At 39.0% G+C, this 6,000-nt stretch overlaps 1 protein-coding gene across 3 annotated transcripts in view; it reads right to left on the bottom strand.

Annotated features, from left to right (window-relative positions):
• pcdh11 (protocadherin 11) overlaps positions 1-5,572 on the bottom strand; it is a 126,474-nt gene extending 120,902 nt beyond the window's left edge. For all 3 annotated transcript variants that reach the window (XR_007192166.1, XM_048231388.1, XM_048231389.1), the window contains exon 1: positions 4,873-5,572. The gene's annotated coding sequence lies outside the window, so the exon portion shown is untranslated. The remainder of the gene's footprint in view (positions 1-4,872) is intronic.
• Between the last annotated feature and the right edge of the window lie 428 nt (positions 5,573-6,000).

Below are 6,000 nucleotides of genomic sequence, written 5' to 3' on the forward strand. Positions count from 1 at the left end.
CTGTTGTGACTGAATGAGAATAGTAATGAGCAACAGCCGTGTTTATTGTCAGAGAATGCTCCATTTCTCCTGGTCTTTCGGGAAGGACCTCAGGAGAGATTCATTAAAGGTTGGTTGGGTAGGAGAACTGTTCTAATGGTATTTACATGACAGTGATCAATGTGGAGGACATTCCTCAACAGATTCACAAAGTGTCATGTTGTTGTGGTTTAAAAAAAAAAAGAAAAGCCTAGAAAACAGCGTTTGAAGTGTGTCCCTTTCCCCAGCCACAGAAAATGTGAAATAAAGAGAAAGACAGGAGCAGGCAATTACTATTCACCTACTATACTGTGATAAGCTCGAAAGAGTCCAAGGCCATAGCCAACGATGCATAATGAAGAGAACACACTGGCTGAGGAGTGAGATGCAGTGTGGTGAATAAAAGATGAAAAGATGATCTAGATTCTCCAACATGTTACTACTGTTTCTTTAAAGCCATGATAGGGACAGGTTCATAAACAGCTCTCCAGCATCACCGGCCACAGATGGCTACTACTGCATATCACATTCTGTAGCCACGGCAAGTTGCTTATTTCAGGTCTGGCTTCAAATATCACTAATTGTGGAGCCCTGCATAAAATGGGCCTGGGGCTAACTTATATAACCAAAAATAGTCCTGAATAGAAGGAAGTTGAAAGTGAGTGGTGTCTGGCATTTTGTAAGCAGCACTGTCATCAAGGGATATAGAGCTGGGATTAGAAAACTCCACAAGGGATCCCACACGTCAGTCCTCACCATATTTAGGACAGTTTATCTTGTTGAAAAACTTGTTTAGCCATTTTCTACTCTGTTTTACACAGGGGAGCGATGACTAGCCTTCAAAACTATATGCTGGAAGGATTTGCAGGCATTTCAACTCTGATGAAAAACTGAAAAACTAATGGTTTTGAAGGAGAAGGACAGAGTAAAAAACAAAAGGTTTGCATCCATGTCCTCATGCATTTAGGTCCCAAAACACCTCATATATGTAGTGAAAATAATGACTGTGGTGAATGTGTTGTGGTCATTCTCCCAATAATTTTGCAGTGTGATCAACTGTTTAACCAGCTTTTCCCATGACATCAAGGAACATTTGGCATAGTTCATGAAAAGGACAATATCAGCCATTAATGAAGAAAGCAAGACAACGTATCTATCATCTTATATGTATATAAACCTACATAAAACCCATGTATAATATACAGGACTACTATGGGGACACCACACACATACATACAATGGGCCTATATGGAGGTCCATTAGGAAAGGTCTGCATGTGTAAACACTATATTACTTTATTTCTGAGGCATGTTCAGTAAAAATGTCACCCACAAGTAATTAAAGTCAATCTCAATGCAATTATGCTATAAGATGAATGCTCGAAAGCAGCATTCTCGACACCAAATTTATTTCAACCCCGTGGCCACTTGTTATTCTTACAAACAACATAAAGCATGCCTTGATTGAGTTAACAATCATCCCACGCAACACCACCCACGTGGGACCCATTTGTGGGTGGTTGGCCTCTCCACCTCCCTACTTGTATTTTCTGTGCAGACTTGCCCTACACCTAGATCATCCTTTCTGAAGCAACACAATAGCCTACAAACACAGCGGGACTTGTTCATGTGCTTATTGCATAGTAAATGTAAGTCCGTAAAGAGGCTGTAGGTCATTGGGTTGAATATTATATTTGGTGCAAATGATGTTGGTGTACACTGCTGATTGGAGGAGAGAGTTTTTCTCAACATGTAAAGCAGTGGATGTTGGCCAATCTGCAAAGTGGCCTTGATGGAAGTTACATTGATTATAAGAGCTTTAGGTGATCAATCGTGAGGTATTAACATCTTAAATAGGCTGTCAATCGAAAAGGATAAACACATGTAGTCAAAGCAATCCAGTCGATTTATGTCTGTCAGCAATCATTATGCAACCAAAAAGCAATGTCAGCCATTCACCTATTCGTTTCCGCCCAGCAAATGACAAAAGAAAATAACAATCTGCTCTGTCAGTGAAAAATCTTGGACATACAGGCAGACACTTTGTTTGCCCGTTAGCCAATAAGATCAAACTTCAGAGAGAATTTTCAACATACAAAATTGAAATACATATAGAACACACTATGAGGGTTTTTATGTTTTTGAAATAGAAATAAAATAGGGTTTTTTTCCCAGTGTCAAGCAGAATCAATAACCACTGGGTATACCAGATATGCCCACATGCATATCACTGAATGACAAACTACCTTGTCACACATATCTTCCATTTAAAAAAGTGTAGCCTTACAGTTAAGTGATGGCAGAGCGGCTCCCAGTGACAGAACGCATGACAGATATTCCGTGTGGGCAGTTGATACAAATTGCTTAATTAAAGACAAGCTATGAGTATACTGTAACACTAGAGGCTTGATAGAGATTTCTAACATCACTCTCTGTATCACAAGGATTTTTTGCATGGGAATTGATGCACAGGGATAGCCAATAACTGACGTATTCTGTTGTTGTTGCTATTACAATAGTTTAAAGACACGGAACAAAAACCAACCCATAGGGGGCAGAAGTGGGATAGCAATCCTATTCAAAGATCTGCGTTAACTAGCCAATCTAAATGTGGAAAATCATAACTATGGGATGTTTTGCAAGGTATCTACATATGTCCCATGACAGTGTATTTCACAATGATATATCAACTAATATAACAATGATAACTACGGCCTACTATATTTGTCTACGCAGTTAACATTTAGATTTACAATGTATCAGTTTTGCACCAGACATTTGGGTAACGTCATTCAACTTACTCACACCAACTAATAAGAAAAGGCCATACATGCTTGTGGTTAGACTTAGACAAGTAATTGCAGTATGTATGCAGCTGAGTGGAGCAGGACCTAGATAACTAAACATAATACATTTATATCAACATTGAAACCACACTAGTAATATCATTGCTTGGATATGAGCTTCACCGTTCCTTTCATTTACACATAGAACCTTCTGATAGTTTAGTTTTCAGATTAATTGTTTTATACATGGTCTTTACTTTGAGTATGAAGTATTGAATTTTCAAATCAAGCAACTGACCTGTTACTCAACCTGTTACCTTGGGAAAAGTGTTTTGCAAAAAGACACAAATATGACACAATCCTTCCATTACTTCTATTACAAATGACAGTGTCCCATAAACATATTTTACTCTTTTTTGTGAGTCAAACTCAATTTAGTTCATTTTATCACCTAAGAGCAGGACAGTTTAAAAACTCCTTCATGCATTGGTTTTAACATGTCTCATCTGGGTGATTTCTGTTTATGGTTAAAATCCCTTAATTGATATGAGCAAAGAGAAATAATTCAACAATTATGTGCAAGTGATATGATTCTTACCATGACAAGAAATGTGTTCCATACACCGACATGTACCAATCATCCTTGGTGTTACCATTGTTAAAATATAAATTGACATCTCATTGTACTACTGACCAAACTTTGCATTATTTCCTAATTCAAGAATGGTGTATTTAGCATGGTCAACTGAATCCGTCTATTAGCCTAATTTATAAAGAACTTATAGAGAGGAGAATTTTAAACACATGCTTGCGCCAAAGGCAGGCATAGCCATGCCAAAGAAGATTTTACTTTTACTTAAAAAGTAAACTTACTTGGGTTGTATGTTCAGAAGGATGACAATCATGATGAGACATTTCAGATTTTTAACTAGTGCCAGTAATAGAGCCCTGGACACGGTTTATATTTCCAGAGTATGTTGTGTCTGACAGCAAGGAGTAGTAAGTAGCCTTTGAGTTCTTACTTAGTTGCTTGAGATGATAAGCGACATTTCAGAAGACCGCTTTGAAAATAGTACCAGCGAGCTGCATGAATGCGGCATCACGGCCACGGTGGACACTAGCCGTGCCGTATAACCGACTCCCTTTCTGTCCGGTACCCTATACGTGAAGCTGACTTGCTAGCACTATGCACTTTGTTCGCTGTATAATTTAGAAATTCCAGGACATAAATATTATTCAGATAGGTATTATCAAACATGTAGGCTAAATGCCATTAAAGTCACAAACTAATCACTAACCAGACTATAGACTTCTGTTGGACCATATGGTGAGCTCAATTGAGCCCTAAACGTGGTTGTAGTAAGATAGCCCGTATAAAAGGCTATAAATAATACATCTGATATCCTTTTTGGAGTCGCATTGAAGTCCACCGACGCACGGGCACTGTGACCAGCGCAGTCGGAAATTCACGTGCATTGAGAATGCCATGGATCATATGAAAGACACGAAACGTCTATTCAACTAAGAATAGATTATTTGAAGCAACCTAAAATACTGCAAACACATGCGATTATTGTTCAAAAGGACTGAGGGGAAATGTCGATTTAAGTATAGCCTACTGTAACGTTTCAACCAGTTTATTTTATGGACGTCTAGAATGAATTGGAGCAAACAGTTGGGTCTTTATCCTGATATGGCATTTTTGTCATGTGCGCAAAACATTCAAATTCTCAACAACCTGACCCAATTACAAAAACGTAGGCAACTCGTTTTACTTTAGCAACGATGTTTGGTGATTGCGGTGGCATAAGTATCATTGACCAAATACATGAGCCGGCGACACTTATCTAACTTTCCCGTTATGTTAGGGCACTTTATTCTCTGTTTTCATTTTAGTTAGTATTGCTTAGCAGCCTACAGGCAAAAACACTCTCCACTGAACGCATATAGCCCATTCGACCAACATGTCACTCAAGTCGTTCACAAAACCAGTGAAGTTGACTAGATGCATGTTGCATGTGATGAGCTACAGCATTCTATTAGAAAAGAGTAATTTAATCTGCTCTTACCTTGAATTTCTCGATAAAAATCACTCGAAATTCCTGTCACGTAGACACATCAGTGCTTTAAAAGATGAGGTGCCATGAATTAGACTGAAGTGGAGCGGAGAAGAAAATCCTCTTCGGAAAAAGAAATTCAAGTAATTAACGACTCAAATGGTATCCACGCGTAGAAAAGTATCCATGTCCTAAAATGTCTGTGGTCCAAACGCAGAAGACAAAAATTACGAACGGTGATTTACTTTTGAAGATACGATGTAAATCCTCTTCAGACAGTGGGTTCACTCTGGTTCAATTCCATAAGCAGCAAACACCGGTGGTCCAAGTCGATTGATCAAGATGAGCCTCTTGATTTCAAGTAATAAATCAACTCATCTTAGAAAAAAGTGGATAGGGAACCACATCACACCGAACTTGAGCTTTTAAAAAAAAAAAAAAAAAAATGTTCATAAGCACTAGATTTCAACTGTTTTCAGAAAGGCTTTTCAAATGTGTTATATAGTTTGTCATCAGTATGTAAGTGTGTGTGCAACCAAAATCGTTGTTTGCAAAAAAATTTAAAAAATAATAAATATTATTAACACACAGATATGAACATGAACTATAGTAAGTGCTTGCGTTCCCCAACGGAGTAGGATGCGGGTGAGCCTTGGCGCAGCATCACTTACACAGGCTGAATTGGACGTAATGCTGTTGGTGCACGCAAAGCTCTAGCAGTCTCAGTTGTATAGTATGAACTCAGTCCCTTAGTACTGCCTACCTCTCCACCTCCGATTGACATCATCGTCGGGGGAGGAGCCAACAGAACATTTCCCAGCCCACCCATCCCCTTAAAGCTGCACTGCTGCTAGGAAGATAGCCTCGGCATTAGCTAAGCTGGGAAGAGGATACATCCTCAGCAGCAGCCTGCCTGCAAGGAAGGGGGGGCAGTGTTCGCCTGGCTAATAAATGTTAGTTTCTCGCTTTCACTCTGTTCAGTCCATGATTGTCCTGATATGTGATAGATATACAAAATTGCTGGCAATTTAGGCCCTCTGTGTCCTTTGACACCTTAAAATATTGAAGTTTTCAGTCTGATGCTCAAGTCTAATTTAAAAACAGTTGCAGTGGTCCATCTTCACTTTCAGTGGGGAAGTG

The sequence above is a fragment of the Alosa alosa genome, chromosome 21, assembly GCF_017589495.1.
Source record: "Alosa alosa isolate M-15738 ecotype Scorff River chromosome 21, AALO_Geno_1.1, whole genome shotgun sequence".
In the NCBI taxonomy this organism is placed as follows: Eukaryota; Metazoa; Chordata; class Actinopteri; order Clupeiformes; family Clupeidae; genus Alosa; species Alosa alosa.